General features: G+C 43.3%; 1 protein-coding gene across 7 annotated transcripts in view; it reads left to right on the top strand.

Annotated features, from left to right (window-relative positions):
• Nucleotides 1-19544, top strand: part of APBA2 (amyloid beta precursor protein binding family A member 2) — a 118493-nt gene that overhangs the window by 11680 nt on the left and 87269 nt on the right. Inside the window, exon 2 of one of the 7 annotated variants that reach the window (XM_081170558.1) lies at nucleotides 15963-16128. The exons of the other annotated variants lie outside the window; for them this stretch is intronic. The gene's annotated coding sequence lies outside the window, so the exon portion shown is untranslated. The remainder of the gene's footprint in view (nucleotides 1-15962; nucleotides 16129-19544) is intronic. 7 annotated transcript variants of the gene reach the window in all.

The raw sequence follows: 19544 nt of genomic DNA, 5'->3' as shown, positions 1-19544 counted from the left end.
AAAGTGAGGAGAGCTTTTTCCTGCTGCTGCTTCTGAGCTCAGTATGGCAGGATCCCCTCAGAGGGAGACCAGCTCACGTTGGGAGCTCCAGCCTTACAGCTTGCATTTTTTAATTTTAGTTCATAAAATAGATATACTGCTTGTTTGTAAAAACAAACCAACACAAAGCAGTTTACAAAGAGAACAAAATGCTAAAATTATCAATAAAAGCCGTTAAAAACAGCTATTTAAAACATTCAGAAAATAAATAAAATTGATGAGCTAAAAGCCATTTAAAACACATGGCAACATTCTACATGTCTAAACAAAAATGCTTTTTGCTTAGGCTGTAAAGAGTACAGTGAATGCCTCTGCCTGATGTCATAGGCAGGGAGTTCCCAAGTGTAGGTGCCCCATGTTAAAATATCTTCTCCTTTTACAAGTGCAGAATGAGTATTATGTGGCACCTGTAAGAGACCTGCAGATCAAAGGGGTCAAGTGGAAGGCTTTCTCACAAGTAAACTCTTCCCAGGTGGTTAAGGGATTTTTATAATACAGTAATAGTAGCAACACCTGGAACCTGGCCTGTGAGCACAATCACAAGCCCTGGGGAGCTGGGTTGGTCCTTGTAGACACGAGGTGACAGGTGGTGCCTTTGAGGACAACTGCCGGACCTGCAAGAGTGTGGCAGGAAAGTGACCGTGGCGGTGCAGGAAAATTAAGGTGACAGTGTGCCAGGTTCTAGGTCCTTGTATTAATTTACAAAGTCCAGAGCAACATAGGTCCACGGACCTCCTGAACTCTTGAATTGCAGCTCCGTCCCTGAGATCTGCTGCAGGAATGTCATTGATTGTTCCCCAGGTTGGCGATACTCTTGACAAGAGAGATCAGCAAGACCTGCGCCAATTTCTAAATGCCTGTTGAAAACTTTTCTGTTCCATTAGGCTTATGCGAGCAATTAAGAATACATCTTCCACAATAGTGGGCTGATTTCTGATTTTATCTTTTTAATATGGTTTTTATTGTTGGTCAGGGCAGACTTTGGTAATCTTTGGTAATATGGCACCCTGAGCAAGGCCAAAATTTGGCGCCCCCAAATGGATCCTCTCCATTTTCTGCCCCGTCGCCTTGGCACCCTGCGCGGGGGAGCTGACCTCACCACCCTAAATCTGAGGCTGGTATCATTTTATGTACAATTGTTGTCAACCTCTGCTCAGTTTTAAAAAATGAATAGTGGTATATAACTAGTTTTACAAATAAACAATAATGCTGGGAGGTGAGGAGAGAGGTTTCCTGAGATATTTAGGACTGAAGTATGGAGCACTTTAGATGGTAAATAGTTTGTGAAGAACTGGACCGTGTGAACACTCTGTGAGTGTAATTGTGTCCAAGAAATTCTTGGCCCAGCTTGGGGCGGGGAGAGGGAGGGAGGGAGTGTGCAACTGTATTACGGCTTTAGCAGATCCTGAGTGCAGTGCAGACCAGGTTTTTATTTTCTCATCAGCTGAAAGTAGTGGTCTGGCCCATTAGGCCGAGTGAGACAGCTGCTTCAGGCGGCAGATGCCAGGGTGTGGCAGAAACCTCTTGGATCTCTTCCTGAAACCCCGAAGCCTGGCTGCTCCTAGACTTGTCTGCTCTGCTATGGTGGGGGAGGTGCTGTGCCAGCCATTGCCAGCGTAGAAGTCACATTCAGCTGCCAGCCAAGTCAGTTTCTGGATGTGGAGTGGGGTCACCATCTTGTCCTTTGCGACAGGCAGCAAAATGCCTCAGTCTGCCAATGAGCAAATGTCCAGTATCTTCTGGTTGTGGCAGTTTGCTATATTGGCTACAAGTGTGCAACTCTCTCTGTGTGCCTGGACAGACCAGGATTCTGCAGGCTTTGTGTCCTCCCCCACTTGCAAGAGTCCCCCTTCCTTTGTGTGTGTCTCACGTGACTCTGTCCTTCAGCAAACTATTTCATATAGAGCACCAGGGATGGAGACATTGTTCCTCCACTGTTGGATTTCAGAGACTCGGGTTTAGGCAGATTATTTATACAGCAGGATTTAGTATCTGCCAGTGCTCTGCTTGATATCACTAGGGACCAGTTCTTCCATAAATCCTCATCCTCAGACGATAAGCCTTTTTTTTTTTTTTTTTTGCAGAGAGCTGAATAAAAATAATTTCCTCCCAACCACCTGCAGTTAAAGTTCTTAATGTCATGGATTTTTAATCTCAAATGGTCTGGGGAAGCAAAAGCTCATCTATTATACGCTGCATTTAAATATGGGACTTTATTTTTCATCCCCCCCCTTCACTCTGCTGAAATGTCAAAGCAGGCCTGGTGATTTGTCCAGGAGTGACCCTCAGGAACAGCTTCTGATGCTGACTGTTAGGTTAATGTGAAATGAAGCCAAATGCAAATTGTGGTGCTGTGTTTCTGCACTGCATCTCTCCCAATGTTTTGGGGACACAGGATGACTCCTGCCTGCTCACTTCTTCATCCAAAGTGGGGGAATCATCTGGAGGGGTGAATTAAAATTGCTTCTTCAAGTCTCCCATCTTCTATACCAGCCTTGCCCAACCAGGATCCCTTCAGAGGTTTTTGGGAGGGCTACACAGGAAGTGTAGTTTCCTCTCTGCAATCCTTAGCACCCTTAACAAACTACAGTTCCCACAATTCTTGGTGGGAAGTCCTGTGCTTTAAATGGGTTTTGTATGTGCTTTAAGTGTGGATCTGCCCTTTTTTATAAGCCGTTACCGAAAATTCAAGAAACAATTTTCAGCACTGGCAAGCTACCAGTGAGCCGTTTCTGAGTAGTTTTTGCTCCTCTATTTTCTTCTCCCACCTCCTCCTGTCAAATGTTGCTAGAATTGTTGTGCAATCTGCATTGTTCCTTCCCAATTTTTTCTTTTTAAAATATTTTTTATTGGTTTTTACACATGTTTTCCAAACATAACATCCTATCTTATACAGTATCCAAATCCAAATCCTCAATAAACTCCTTCTTAGTCCTTTTTCACAATAATTAATATAGTTCTCCTTACAAAACTTCTTGCAACCCTACAAGTGATGTCAATTGATTACAATTGTCTTTCAAATATATCATAAATTTCTTCTAATCTTTCAGGAAAGTCTGGTCTTGCTGGTTCCGAATTTTCCTAGTTAATTTCACCAACTCGGCATAATCCATCAGTTTCATCTGCCACTCTTCTTTTGTTGGTAGTTCTTCTTGCTTCCATCGCTGGGCTAATAGTATTCTTGCTACAGTTGTCGCATATAAAAACAATTTTTTTATATATAATGCTTGTATATCTCTGCAGCTACTATATCAAGTAAAAGGGCTTCTGGGCTTTTGCAAATGTATTTTTCAACAGTTTAAAAATCTCATTATAAATCATTTCCCAGAAGTCCTTTACTTTCTTACATTCCCACCACATATGGTAAAAAGTACCTTCTTTTTCCTTATAGCATTTGTTATTTGTTTTGTACATTTTAGCTAATTTCACTGGTGTTATATACCATCTGTACATCGTTTTCATTATATTTTCCTTTAAAACACTGCAGGCAGTGAAAAGTATCCCCTCTTTCCATAATTTTTCCCAATCTTCTAATTGTATATTATGACCAAAATCTTTAGCCCAGTGTATCATGACTGATTTAACTTCTTCATCTTTCAAATGCCATTCAGGTAATAATTTATACATTTTGGATAATATTTTAACTTTGTTATTTAACAATTCTAATTTGAATTTCGATTTTGTATATCCAAATCCACTTTTCTTTTTATCATCTTTCAACATTTTGTTAATTTGACGATAATGCAACCAATCATTCACAAAAACTTTAACTTCCTCATTTGGTTTAAATTTCCATTAGTTATCCATCTCCTTCACTATTTGTTCATAGGTGGCCCAATGTTTACTGATATTTAGCTTTTCAACACTCATTGCCTCAAGAGGTGAGAGCTACCATGGTGTCTTATGGTTCCTTCCCAATTTTCTTTTGGGTGTCTTGTGTATGTGTGCAATACCTGAGATGAGAATAGTTCATAAAGTGTCTTGTATGACACAGAAGCACACTTACCCTGAAGGCATTGCATTACTTAATATTCCATCTGTGGCTGTAGCTACAAACTCATTTATCACACTGCCTTGAGAAATAAGAGGCTAAATTATTGATTTAATTATCATAATGCAGGGATGTCCTTGCATGGATTGTGACCTGATGGGCCTGCGATAAAACTGGCCATCTCTTTCAGACACAGCAGTGGTGAATCAATCTTTTGTGCAATTTTAAACTGTTGTGAAAATACACACAAGGGTAAACATGTTGGTCTATAAGGAAAAGGACCCTGCAGAGTCCACAGCTGGGTAATAGTTTTGTTCACAGCACCCAAAAATTCACAAAAATTTGGTATGCCTCTGTGATCCAGCAGAGACAGTCTTAGATTCTTAGTGGTATTGTGTTACTGTTGTAGGCAAATATATCAGGGCTAAACAGCAATAGTTGGAACGAGAAACATTGCTTTTGATGAGGTGTAGTGAAGTTGTGGTTCTCCAGATGCTGCTGAAGTATAATTCCCATAAATCCATTCCATTGGCAATGCTAGCTAGACCTGGTGGGAGTTGTAGCACAGCAGCATCTTGACAGCCGCAGCTCAGTCTCCCTTCCTTTAGGTGGACACCTTCTAAACTGTTCTTGTTGTCACCTGTTCCTGCAGCATCTCCAATATTCCTGGTTCCGTTAATCCCGTACAGTATAAGGAAAGTTTACACACAACATTTGGGTCTTTTAAGTCACGCAGTCTTTCTCCAACTTGGGTCCTCTGCTGTTGTTGGACTACAACTTCCATCACTGCTAGATAGCAGGGCCAGTGGTCAGGGATAATGGGAGTTATAGTCCAACAACAGCAAGGGACCCAAGTTGGAGAAACACTCGTAGAGAGAAATGGTGAGTCAGAGGGGATGTGCTGGAGGTGTGTAAAACACGTGGAGAAAGTGAAGAGAGTGTTTTCTTCTTCCTCACAGGAATGGAACTTGGGGGCATCCAATGCAGCTGAACATTGGAAGACTCAGGACAAACAAGCGAAAGGGCTTCTTCACACATTGCAGAGTTAAATTCTGGAATTTGCTACCACAAGGTGTAGTGATGGCCCCCAACTGGGATGCTTTTAAAAGAAAATTTAGCAAATTCATGGAGGGTAAAGTTGTAAATGGCTGCTGGTGAAGGTGGTTGTGATGCCTCCGGTAACAGTGGCCATATGCCTTTGAATGCCAGGTGAGGAGAGGGCACTGGTGCCCGGGTCCTGCTTGTGAGCATCCCAGAGGCTTCTGGTTGGCCACTCTGGGAACAGGCGGCTGGGCTACATGAGCCACTGGCCTGATCCAGCTTCAGGGCTCCCACCTTCTTAGGGAGTCAGATCTGGTCCCATCTGTCAGTAGTTGCCCATATTCTACCTATTTTCTTTGGCCTGTCTTTAAAAACTGACATGTGCAGTTATTGCAGCTGTTGGGTTTTTTGAACTCCCACCCACCTGCATATACAACAGTATCTTTTAAAAATGAATCTGGGGAGGGAGGGTGGGCATCATAACCACCCACCCTGCCCCTTGAGTCGTGAATTGTGTCACATGCATCTTAAAATGTGAATTGTCCCAGAAGGGCCTTGTCTCCAGGCTGCCAGTCTAAATTGGCAAATGTTCAGAGTGTTCTGTATACAAAGTGCCCGGTAATCTTGAAGATCCTTTTTCGTCCACTGCACAATGCAATTAAAATCTGGTGCACACTGGTCCCCCTGTGCAACTGCGATAAGGCGGCTTAGCTGATTTGAGAGCTGTCCGGGATTCGCAAGGACTTGGAATTAGAATGCTTATGATGTGGCTGAACTGTCTGGCAAATTTGGCACTGATGAAATCAGATGTGTTTCGTACAAAGGCAGTGTTTTTCTTCTGTTTTATTTATATCTCACATGATAAATGTTTGAGAACAGTGGCAATGTGCTCTTTTTTCTTTCTGGATACATTTTAGCACATCCTTTTTGTCTTCTCTGTGAACAAATGACACTTGCCTCCTGCTTTGTCGGATGGTTGGGTCCATCTAGTTCAGCTAGATGGACCCAACCATCTAGTTCAGCTCTGTCTGCACAGACAGTGGCTCTTCATAGTCCCACAGGCTGGAGGGGGGTGTCTGTCACAGTCCCCCCATCTGAAGATTTCTCCCCCCCTATTTATTTGTAGGTGCCAGGGATTGAATACAGGGCCCTTTGCATGAAAAACATGTGGTTTACCCTGAACTGTGATGCCTCTTCTAATGTGATGCCTGAGCATTGCACAGAAAGAACTCAAACTGGCCCTTGACTGCAAGCTCAGTCACCTAAAACCACAAGGTGGAAGGAGAAGAGACTTGGAAAAGAGAGAACCAGCGTAGCAATGCTCACATAATTTTATTTGTATGCCAGCTTTTCATAGTTCAGACTATGCTCAAGGTGGCTTACAACATTAAAAAATACACAACTGCAAACAATGAATAAAAAATCAAAAAGTACACAACCAAATTGAACAATTTCTGCATAAATCATAGTAAGCTCTAAAATAAAGATACAAAAAATTAATATCAAAAACAGCAGCAACATGACCTCCCCAGGAAGAAACTCCTAGACAACCCAAGGTTCTGCTCAGCAGCCTCAGCTGGAGTCAGTCAGGGCCCCATCCTCCCCAGGCCGGGGGGAAAGGCCTGCAAGGCAGGGAACAGGTCTTCCCAGAGTCACAGCCAAGGGGGTCTCTGGTAGGAATGGAAAAGGAGCCCTGCAGGATCAGACCAAAGCAATCTAGAAAAGTTAAAGGTGATTGAAACAATGCCAAAATGCAGCTACCTTGTGATAACCACGTTGGTTCAAATCTTGCCCTCTGGGGCAACAAAAGTCCCTCCTGTTGTGCAGCCACCTTTACATACAGACTCATACTATGATGATGACATATGTGGTCTCTTTAAGATGAATAGGATCTTAAGAGCAAGCCTGTCGATTTGCTTGTTCAGAGATGGTTCAGTTCAGTTGGTGGATGTTATGGGTGTGTGTGTGTGTGTGTTTGCTCATTAATAAAACACCCATTCTAATTTATTACATTGATTCAGGAACTTCATGTTGAAAACAACATATTGTATAGAATCATAGAATTGTAGCATTGGAAGGGACCCCAAGGGACATCTAGTCCAACCCCCTGCATTGAAGGAATCTCAGCTAAAGCATCTCTGACAGATGACCATTCACAGAAGGAGAGTCCACCATCTCCTGAGGGAAACTGTTCCACTATTGAACAGCTCTTACTGCCAGATAGTTCTTCCAAATGTTGAGTCAGAATTTCCTTTTTTGTAACTTGAAGCCATTGTTTTGGGTCATACCCCCCCAGAGCAGGAGAAGACAAGCTTGTTCCCACTTCCATGTGGCAGCCCTTCAGATATCTGAAGATAGCTATTGTATCTCCTCTCAGTCTCCTTTTTTCCAGGCTAAACATACCCAGCTCCCTCAACCGTTCCTCATAAGGCTTAGTTTCCAGACCCTTGATCATCTTGGTCTTCCTCCTCTGCATACGTTCCAGCTTGTCAATATCCTTCTGAAATTGTGGTTCCTAGAAAAGGACACAGGATTCCAGGTGTGGTCTGACCAAGGCGGAATAGAGTGGGACTATTACTTCCTTTGACCTGGACACTAAAATTATGTGGATGCAGCCTAGAATAGCATTTGCTTGTTTGCTGCTGCATCACACTGTGGACTCATGTTAAGCTTGTGGTCCACTAAGACCCCTATGTCCTTTTCACATGTGCTACTGGCAAGTCACGTGTCCCCCATCTTATATTTACGCAGCTGGTTCTTCCTGCCTAAGTGTAGAACCTTACATTTGCACCAATGGAATTCATTTTGTTAGTTTTGGCTCAGTTCTCCAATTTTTTAAGGTCATCTTGAATCTGATTAACAGCTTCCTCACGAGAATATCATGGGGACTTTGTCAAAAGCCTTACTGAAATCAATATACACTATGTCCACAGTTCATCAGTGTTTTTGAATTAAACTAAATAGCTTTAATTGGATTTTGTTATGTATTGAAGTTATCACCCTGGCCACCAGGAGTATCGTGTATGCAGTTTTCACTCAGCTCCACGTCAGTTACTTTAGGCGGGAAACCCTGGGTTGTTGTTGCTACAATGTTGACAGCCGGCCACCTATAAAAGCAGGCCGGCTGAGCTGTTTGCTGTTCAGTTCTGTTCCAGCTTACAAATAAAGAGCTGCTTTGGAGAAATTGCTGTGTTGTCTGCTATGTCTACCCACTATCTAACAGATTTTGAGTTTGAAATTAATTGTTACTGATTTGAATTTTATTGTGTTGTCGTTTACCTGAGTGTTGTGTGCAAACTGCTATTCTGAATAATGTCTTTGCATAGGGTGGGGGGCACCGAGGATGAGTTTATGGAACTAAGGGGGCAGTGCCCTGAAAAAGTTTGGGAGCCACTGATTTAGATGCTTTCTGGCCTCCCAGCACCATACCAGTTTCTCTGGAATGGAGGAGCCCAAAGCACTAGGGCAGGTGACAATAGCAGCACCTATTTGGGGGACTTTGACTCACCTCCCAACCTTTGCCCATTGAATCACCTCCCCTTTGAGAAAGGAACAGAATGGTTTAATGGTCACCAGTTGCAATTTGTGCCTCGAGGTCACAGAGGCCACAGAATCGGTACTAAGGTGCCGTGTTGTCTGATGATAATCCATGCCTCACAGAAAATGTTACTGAGGTTTATAAAAAATATATGGAGGATTCTCTGAATCCAGGGCTCCGTTGGTGGGTGGGAAAGACAAGGAGCACCCAGGAGCCAAACTGAGCCCTTACGCTGGCATTTGGACACCCCCATTTCTCTCTCTCTCTCTACACACTTTTTTTCTGGCTAGTAGTAAATTTAGGTGCCATTCCCAGTCTGCAAAAACAAATTTGCTTCTTGGCACATATAGCTGTGATTTACATGTACTTTGGTCCATTTTTGACAGCATTGGTTATGTTTATGTTCTGCCAAAGGATGGCAGAGAATAAACAGGTCTTGTCATTGTGAAAATATTTCCTCCCCCTGCCCCACAAAATGATGGAGTGTTTAGATCTGCAGCAAGTGAAGTCATTTGTATGAGGCAAAATGGAACAGTCTCTATGTGATATTCCTTCACTCCCCACCCTGTGAAATGATTTCAAGGAACATCTCCTGTAATCCTAATAGGCTATAATAATAAAACTGATTATGTATTCAGTGCTGCTGAAGAAAATTACATTCTTCCTGTAGTGTGTAGTAAGACAAGGGGGCTGGTAATTTTGTTTTAGAATGATAGAATCACAGAACCGCGAAGTTGGAAGGGATCAGGAATCATCTGGTCCAGGCATGTCCAACTTCAAGTAGGCTGTGATCTACTATCCAGTATCAAAAACTGGCAGGGATCAGCCACACTCTCCCGTTGTCATTCTTCAACTTAAACATATTAGATCACAGCTATGCCATGGGCGAGGGCGGCCTTGGTTGTGTGGCCAACCAAAATCCATCCTGCGATTGACCGGTTGATCGCAGTCGCCGCGTTGGACATGTTTGATCCAGTCCAACCCCCTGCAATGCAGAAATCTCAGCTAAAGCATCCATGACAGACGGCCATCCAGCCTCTGCTTTAAAACTTCCAAGAAAGGAGAGTCCACAACCTCCTGAATGATGAGCAGTCCTTACTGTCAGAAAGTTCTTCCTGATGTTTAGTCAGAATCTCCTTTCTTGTAACTTGAATCCATCGGTTTGGGCCCTATTCTCCAGAGCAGGCAAAACAAGCTTGGAACATACCTGGATTTGCCTTCATTTTATAGTCTCATAAATAAATGTAATCTGATAGCTAAAATGAAAGGAGTTTGTGGCATCTTAATCTCTTTAGGTGATTGTGGTTTCTTCCTAAAGCACCTTTTATAAGGCACCATATGTTTCACTGTCAGTGAAAAAGGCACGTATGCCATCTGCTTGGGTGATTTAAAAAAGCACTTTTAGCAAGGGCTTGGAAAGGGAGCAAAATGTTTATACCTTTCTTGGCAGTCGGCTGACTGTTTTAACTGGGAATTCTGTCTCTAGGTCAGGGATAGGCATCAGTGGTGGAAATAAAAAACGAAAGGAAAGTCATAAACAGGACTTTGTGTACAGTGGTACCTTGGGTTAAGTACTTAATTCGTTCGGGAGGTCCGTTCTTAACCTGAAACTGTTCTTAACCTGAAGCACCACTTTAGCTAATGGGGCCTCCTGCTGCTGCTGCTGCCACGCTCGGAGCACAATTTCTGTTCTCAACCTGAAGCAAAGTTCTTAACCCGAGGGACTATTTCTGGGGTAACAGAGTCTGTAACCTGAAGCGTATGTAACCTGAAGCGTATGTAACCAGAGGTACCACTGTATTCCACTTCTTATTTTTTGGCAAACCATATTCTATGACAATCTCTCTCTCCCTTTCTCATGCGTGTCTGTTTCTATTTTGCATAAGTTCTGCTTTTGCTAGTGGAATGGGGACAAGGAACTGAACAAGTCACCAAAGCCTCATCTCTAACTATTGAGGATCTTACGAAGTCCCCAGCCTGCAGTACAAAATTTCAGTAGGCATTGTCTATCTCCTTCAGAGTGCGTCTCCACAACCACAAGGGGCTGGCCACTTTGGAAAACAAGTTTTAAATTCTGAAGTGACTATGGCAGGGTTGGGTAACCTGTGTCCACCCAGATGATGTTGGATTTAGGACAGCATGGCTGGTTTCCTTGCACTGGGTGTAGCCCCAAGGGGGAGGGTACCTTGCCCTGTTCTGGGAAGGAACCATGAAGCTTTGACAGGTTCCTAGAGTCATAGAATCATAGAATCATAGAATCCTAGAGTTGGAAGAGACCACAAGGGCCATCGAGTCCAACCCCCTGCCAAGCAGGAAACACCATCAGAGCACTCCTGACATATGGTTGTCAAGCCTCTGCTTAAAGACCTCCAAAGTAGGAGACTCCACCACACTCCTTGGCAGCAAATTCCACTGTCGAACAGCTCTTACTGTCAGGAAGTTCTTCCTTATGTTTAGGTGGAATCTTCTTTTTTTTATATAAATTTTTTATTACTTTTACAAAAAATTTTAACACAATACAAACATATAAAAAAGACATACAAACACGTATAATTTTCATAACCTTTTTTTCATAAACCTTGTTTCTCGGACTCCCCCATACCCCCCCTTTCTGCATCCCAATGTCCAAAGTTTTTCAGCAACTTTTAAATAGATCTATCAGAAATATGTCTTCCTAGTCTTTCCTTGAATCTAATCTTATATCGCTGTAACCCTTTCGTTCTCAAAGCCTCGACATTTTAAAAATCATCAAGTTTATAATAGTCCTTAAGATAAATTTTAAATTTCTTCCAATCTTCTTCCGCCGTCTCCTTCCCCCGATCACGGATTCTGCCGGTCATCTCAGCCAGTGTCATGTAGTCCATCACTTTCATCTGCCATTCTTCCAAAGTGGGTAGGTCTTGTGTCTTCCAATACTTTGCGATAAGAACTCTTGCTGCTGTTGTAGCGTACATAAAAAAATTTCTGTCTCCTTTTAGCACCAATTGGCCGACAATGCCCAAGAGGAAGGCCTCTGGTTTCTTGGGAAAGGTACATTTAAGTACCTTTTTCATTTCGTTATAAATCATTTCCCAGAAGGCCTTAATCTTTGGGCACGTCCACCAAAGGTGATAAAAAGTACCTTCAGATTCTTTACATTTCCAACACTTATTGTCAGGCAAATGATAAATCTTTGCTAGCTTGACTGGGGTCATGTACCACCTATAAATCATTTTCATAATATTTTCCTTTAAGACATTACATGCCGTAAATTTTATCCCGGTGTTCCACAACCATTCCCAGTCAGCAAACATGATGTTATGACCAATGTCCTGTGCCCACTTAATCATAGCTGATTTAACTGTTTCATCTTGCGTATTCCATTTCAGCAGCAAGTTATACATTCTTGATAAATTCTTAGTATTGGATTCTAACAGTTCAGTTTCTAATTTTGATTTCTCCACCTGGAAGCCAATTTTCCTATCTTGTTTGTACACTTCCATTATTTGATAATAATGGAGCCAATCTCGTACCTTGGGTTTCAATTTCTCATGACTCTGTAACTTCAATTTATCTCCTTCTTGTTCCAAAATTTCCCAATACTTTGGCCATCCGGCCTCCATATTGAGCTTTTTTAATGCTTTAGCCTCCAAGGGTGACAACCATCTAGGGGTTTTGTTTTCCAACAGATCTTTATATCTTATCCATACATTATATAAGGCTTTTCTGACAATATGATTTTTAAAGGCCCTATGCACTTTGATTTTATCATACCATAGATATGCATGCCAACCAAATACATTATTAAAACCTTCCAAGTCCAAGATATCTGTATTCTCGAGGAGCATCCACTCTTTCAGCCAGCAAAACGCTGCTGCCTCATAGTACAGTTTTAAGTCCGGCAGGGCAAATCCCCCTCTTTCTTTTGCATCTGTCAATATTTTGAATTTTATTCTGGGCTTTTTGCCCTGCCAGACAAATTTTGAAATGTCTTTCTGCCACCTCTTGAAACAATCCATCTTGTCAAGGATCTGCAAAGTTTGGAACAAAAATAACATTCTAGGCAATACATTCATCTTAATAACTGCAATTCGGCCTAACATTGACAATTTCAAATTTGACCATATTTCCAGATCTTTTTTGATTTCTGACCAACATTTTTCATAGTTATCTTTATACAAGTTCAATTTTTTTGATGTCAAATAAACCCCTAGGTATTTCACCTTCTATGTTTAGGTGGAATCTTCTTTCTTGTAGTTTGGATCCATTGCTCCGTGTCCGCTTCTCTGGAGCAGCAGAAAACAACCTTTCTCCCTCCTCTATGTGACATCCTTTTATATATTTGAACATGGCTATCATATCACCCCTTAACCTCCTCTTCTCCAGGCTAAACATGCCCAGCTCCCTTAGCCGTTCCTCATAAGGCATCGTTTCCAGGCCTTTGACCATTTTGGTTGCCCTCCTCTGGACACGTTCCAGTTTGTCAGTGTCCTTCTTGAATTGTGGTGCCCAGAACTGGACACAGTACTCCAGGTGAGGTCTGCCTCCTTCCCAAGCCCTACTTAGTGCTTGCCCAGTGCCTCTTACCCAGCTTTAGGAAGGAGGCAGGGAGGCTGGTGGGGAGTGGGTCATTAAATTTTGGTTTAGCGCAGGGTGCCATATTGCCAAGGTCCACCCCTGATCTGGAGGGCCAAACATTAGGCAACTCTAGTGTAAGGTGTAGGACAGCTACCAAGTCGTAGTTGAACCATTTCCATATTTGTGTGTGTGGTGGAGAGACTTTGTGTCTAGTTCAGGCCCCATCTCTTAATCAAGCAGGGCGATGGATAGGAAAGGCCTCAGGCTTCATTGTTGCCAGGCGAAAGACCTCAAGGCAGCTGGGGGGGTGTCATTTGGCTCTTTGGCTGAAAGTGGAACAGTTGGTTTCTAATGTACTGAAATTCCCAAGGATTAATGGGGATAAGCCATTTAAAAAACAAACAAACTTAAAATCTCAGCTAGCATTCCACAACCTGGTGTCTTCCAGATGTTTTGGATTACCACTCTCATCAGCTAGCATGGCTATTGTTCAGGGAAGACAGAAACGTTCACCTCAATAAGATCTGGAGGGCACCAGGTTGGAGAAGGCAGATCCAAATTATGGCCCTGTTCAGATGCAATTGGAAAGTACGATTGTCCTTTGCATGTGCTCTGGGTTCCCAGACTTTGGGCTTCCGCAGTGCTCTGTGATGCTCTGAACTTGGGGAGACCATAGCTTGTTTGAATTATAAGGGTGAAATTAAAGTAGATTACAATTCTGAGGAAGCTTATTGTAAATGATGGACTTAAGCCCCTTTATTTCAGTGGGATTACTCAGAGTGCAACTACTGCTGGAGACTATTCAAAAATAAAATTGATTCCTCTTCCTCACCACCCAAAAAATACAAAATGGGTTTTTTGTTTATGAATGGGACATCGGAAAGGAGATTTTGCTGCAGTCTTAAGCAGAATAAATTCATATTTGTAGCATTGTGTATAGACACTAGCCAGAGAATCAGGAAAGCTGTTCAGAAGTCATTGTGCTTGGTTTCTGTTCAGCACCTGGGATCTTAAAGCTTAAAATGTGGGGAAAATGAAATAGTCAGTAGATGCATATGAATCAAGCTTCTTTGGTATCGGAGGCGGAGGTAGCTGGTCTGGCACCCAGAGGGGCGTATATGCTGTGCACCCGGGATGGCGGAGGGGAGAGCCGGAGTGAGCATCCCGGGGGGGGGGCGCTGCCACACCCCCTTCCTCCGCCAGTGTTTGGTATCCAGAGTTATTCAGCTCTTCCTTTTGAAGAAGGAAAAAATCAAAGAGAGAACTTGGTGATGAAAGGCTTGGCAAAGAAGGCAAGGAAACGGCAGCAGCAGCTTTTAATGTCCTTGAATGTAAGTGATGAGAGGCCCCCTCTCCAAAACAGGCTTTGTAGAGATTTTTAATTAGAAATCTCAAATATTTCCCCTAAAGCATAAATTAGTTTGGTGTTAAGCTGACAAAATATCACCAGCCCATTCCTCTTTCTCTCATGTCTTCCCAGTTTATTCTAATTAGCGTAATCCTTCATAGTTTAGGAGCATGTGAATTATTTATTTATTTGGCAAATACTGCAAGCTGTGAGGTGCAGCTTAGGCACTGGAATGAAGATAACAGAGAGGACGAGGGGATCCTAAGCTTGCTCAGATGCCACACCCCTTGTCCCCTGGGAAAGTCTTCAATTTTTTTATTTTAAATATTTTTTTTATTGCAAGTTTTTAACAAAAGAAGATCACCAAACATATAAAATACCATCACCAAAATGTAACAAAGAAAACATAATTAAACGAAATCATAGACATACATAAAAAAAAAGATCATAACCGTTCATACATTGTTTTTTCATAACTATCTGGACTTCCTCACATCTCCCTTTCCTGCGTTCTCCAGAAAAAAGTTATAAACAGCAATTTATTACCTTATTTCAATCCTTATTTTCTAATTCTCATATATTATGCCTCAAACTTTAAGTATTTTTATCAAATGGTTAACTGATTGGTTCAAACATAACATTACCTCAAATTTCATCTTTATCATTCCACTTATTCTCATATATCTCTTATCTAAATTGCTGATGCCGTGTTATTTCCTTTCGTGCACCTTCTTAGCATTCATACAGTTTATAATGTTTTTGTAAATAGTCTTTAAACTTTTTCCAGTCCTCTTCCACCGCCTCTTCTCCCAGGTCTCGGATTCTGCCAGTCATCTCGGCCAGCTCCATGTAGTCTATCAGTTGCGTCTGCCATTCTTCCAGTGTGGGCAAATCTTGTGTTTTCCAATGTTTTGCAATAAGTATTCTTGCTGCTGTTGTTGCGTACATAAAAAACGTTCTGTCCTTCTTTAACACCTTCTGGCCGACAATGCCTAAAAGGAAGTCCTCTGGTTTATTGGGAAAGGTATACTTAAATACCTTTTTTTAACTCATTATAGATCATTTCCCAGAAGGCCTTCACTTTCAGACAGGTCCACCAAAGGTGAAAGAATGTTCCTTCAGTCTCCTTACATTTCCCGTGGGAAAGTCTTCAGTGGCCTCCTCCCACCCCTGCAGATTGTGAAACCAGCTGGTGGGCCTGACTTTGCTGGGCCCTGAGGATGCCCTTCTCCTCGCAATTCTCAGTTTAATGATCCTGTTTTTGCTGCCTGCCTGGGATTTTAAAAGCAGGAGGTTGGCAAACACCCAGAAGAGCAGCAAGCACGGCTGCCGGATCAAGCCTTGGTGGGTCTTGTGCAGTGCTGCTGAGCAGAGTGGCTCAGTCTGATGGGCTGAGGAAGCCCCCTGGCCTTTTCCATCTCTCTCTGTCTCTCTGACTACCACCCCAGACCCTCTTTGCTGCTGGTTGCCTTGCTCAGGCTGATTGTCAGTGCAAGCGTGTTCAGCTTCTGCACTGGCATTTTGGCACATCTTGGCAGGAGGACTGTTTGTTCATTCAGGAAGCATCCCTGACTCTCTGAGTTCAGATCCCAGAAACTGCTGCATTATGACAAGGCAAGTACCTCAAGTTGTTGCCATAACTGGCACTGAGCCCTTGCTTTGACTCTCTTCCTCTGTGAGCTGTTTTCTTCTCAGAACTGAAACCATTCCGTGAGACCCTCAGACTGCTATTCACACCTATTAAGATTTTTTAAAATGAATTTTATTATTTATTTTATTTTAAAATAATTTATTTTAGTTTTTTATACAAAATTTGACATTATTCAATTCACTTTCAGTATAATAATTTCTTACATTTTGACTTCCCATCGTTACATCTGTGATGTTCCTGTTGTATTCCTTTATCAGCTGCTATAACTACCATTTATTTTCTATTGTATTATAACTTATATTATAGTCATTTATTTATTCTCCTTCCTCTGCCTGTTACCTCCTTCCTGTATGAGATTTCATTTGACAGTAGTTTTTTCTCAAATAGTCTGAAGAAAACCTCCACTTTCCAACAAAGTTCTCATCTTTTTGATCTCTTAGTTTTGCTGTCAACTTCACCATCTCTGCATAGTCCATTAACTTTAAATGGACTGTTCTTTTCACTAAACATAAGAAGTCCCAAATGCTGCAACCTGTCCTTATGGTCTCCTCTTCCTCCACAACTGGCCGCTTTGACAAGGACTTGGAGGTCTGGGTGCATTGAAGGTTCTGCTCATCTGATTTATTTGTACCGATGGAAAGGAGGTAAAAGGGTGATGGCTTCTGGTTTGGGGAGGACTGTTTGACGGTATGTAGACTTGTCACATTTCAAAAAGTAACATTCCTGACACCCCCAAAGTTGTTGAGAAGGTCTAGAAGTGGGGTCAAAGCCACACCACCATGTTCAGAATACCTGGAGAGGGGCCAGTGCGCAGGGGAGCAGGACTGAGAGCTGCTGGGCAGGGAGGAAGAAGCTGCGGGTGAGAAGGTGGTGACTCCCTCCTGCTGCTTCTATGAGGCGGCCCAGAATGGCAGCAGAATACAGCCCCGGTCTCAGCGGAGCCCCCGCCCCACGCGCAAGGGATGGAGCGCAAAGGCTGCGCTGGAGCAGCAACACCAGAGGCCGGCAGGGGGTGTGAAGGTGGGGAGGAGACCTAGAGACTCCGGGGGAGAAGGACCGAAGAGGCCCTCAAGGAGGGGAGACCATCCCCTTGCCCCCACCCTGGGAGCCAGAGACAGAGAGAGGGGCGCCAGAGGAAGGGAGGTGCCCAATGCCTGGTGCAGGCCCTCCCCGCCAAGCGCTTCACTTTGCTCATGTCTGCATGTGTCCCCCCTCTCTCTCTTCCCTCCAAAGGGCAGGGCCAAAGCGGTGGGCCAAGCAGATGCTCCAGGAGGGGGAGGACGGGGCCAAAAGGGAAGCTGACATGACTGAAGTGGGACAGAAAGGCTCAGTGGCACACACACACACACACACACACACACACACACACACACCCAGAAAACCTAAGGAAAACCTGGGTTGCCATATGTGCGGGAAATTCCAGACATCTATTAAAATTCAAATATTACCCCAGTTTCCATTTTAGGCATCCAATTTCCGTACATGTCTGGAATTTTTCAGACGTAGGGCAGCCCTAGACAGTGTGTGCCTGAACGTGTGTACCGTCCTTAACGTATCAATTGTGCTTTAGGAAACCCGAGAATACAATTAGGAGAAAGCAAAAGTCAGCATTTAAAGCCTAAGAATACAGTACTTGTATTTGCCACCTTATTTATCTTCTCTCAGTCCCCTCACCATGCACTTCTAAATTTGCATTGACCAACTTTCCCCAACCTGGTGCCCTTCAGACATTTTGGACTGCAGTTCACCACACTGCCTGTGCTTCTGGGGACTGATGGAAGTTGTAGTCCTGCAACATCTTGAGGGCGCCAGGTTGGTGTGTTTTTAATTGAGTTTTTCTAACCTGTCCACTTTATGGTCCAATGGTGGGCTCCATACAGAATGAATATAATGCATCAAAGCAACATATTTAAACACTTATCTGAAGTAGTAACAGCTCTACAGATGGGGAGGGGCATTTCCTTCCACCTCAAAGGCTCCCCACCTTGACTCATTGGTGGAAGATTTACGATGGCTGAGCCTCACACCCTTTGGAGGGGGAGGCATTCTGCAGTCTGGGGTGAGTGTGTGTGTGTGTGGGTGGAGGGTGGCCTCCATAGGGTCTGTCACGCACCACAGTCTCTTGAGCTTCACAGGGCAGAGGTGCTGCTAAGAGGGCCTCAGCTGTCCGTCTGTGTGGAAGGAAGCACCCCTTCAGCTATTTGGGGGTGTTGACACTTGCAGCACTGGTCCCATAATGCAAAGAAGGTGAGATCTTGCATCAAACCCAACTTACTGCTGCTGCTGGTATCACAAACCTGGCCACTTTCAGACAGAATGAGAAGATGGCTGATGATGAAGGATAGGCTGGGGGCCCTTGCTCTGGACGGGGTGCATTCAGACATACCAGACTCTTTATCTGGAAGTCTTGAGAAAGTCACTTTGCATGTTGCAGGCTGGCCTGGAGGCTTTCCCCAAGCAATTAACTGAAACTTCAGCTGATCCATGATTGGCAATTTCAGTTTGCAAGTTAAAGGTACTATTTTGGCTCTGGTGTGCTTCTATAATAAGGAACAGGGGAGAGGAATTATTCGCCATGGTCTTTATTTTTAAGAATGAACAATAGGGTTTGGATAGTAGTGTAAGCGAGAAACCTTATCCCTTATATACTCAATAGATCCTTGCACGCTGCAGGAGAGTTTCTCCTTTGAGTTCCAAAGATCTCAGGAGCCCACTCTGCAGCAACTTGGAGCAGGGCTTTTAGTGTGGCTGCCCCTGCTCTGCGGAACAACAGCCCTGTCCAGATGCATTTTGTGCTGTTTGGTGACTGTTTTGTGGTGGTTTTTATTACATTGCCTTGGGACATATGTGGAAGGTGATGAATAAATAAATAAGAGGACCATGGCTACAGATGTTTTATTACATATGTCAACAGAAAGGAGAGCAGCTGACTGAATCACTGCCTGGAGCAGCCTTTGCCCACTTGGTGCCCTCCTTATATTTTGGACACCCACTCACGTCCAGGCTTGCTGGGCTGAAGGGACCTAAATGTCTGGAGGATCCCAGGTTTGCAAAGGCTGGTCTGGAAGGACCCTGTACTGTAAAATAGTACAGTAACAAGACAAGAAGTGGCAGGCCGTCTTATATGGCAAGGCAACTACAGAGATTGTTCCTCTTTTGTGTTGTTGGTTGTTGCGCTCCTGCGTTAACCAGGAAAAACAAACATATCATATTTAAGAAGCACTTTAAGCTTTTGGGAATATGCAAATGGATTTGATCAGCTGGAAGACAGATAATTAATCAGCTAAAATATATTTAATTGGCTGTCAGACCTAAACACTGTACATTTCTAGGCTTGTGATGAATACTGCTTGTGTCAGCCTAGAGGGAGGGGAGAGAG

Source organism: Podarcis bocagei, assembly GCF_964188305.1.
Source record: "Podarcis bocagei genome assembly, chromosome: 14".
In the NCBI taxonomy this organism is placed as follows: domain Eukaryota; kingdom Metazoa; phylum Chordata; class Lepidosauria; order Squamata; family Lacertidae; genus Podarcis; species Podarcis bocagei.
The sequence above is the reverse complement of the archived record's forward strand: the minus strand, read 5'-3'. Positions and strand labels throughout refer to the sequence as shown.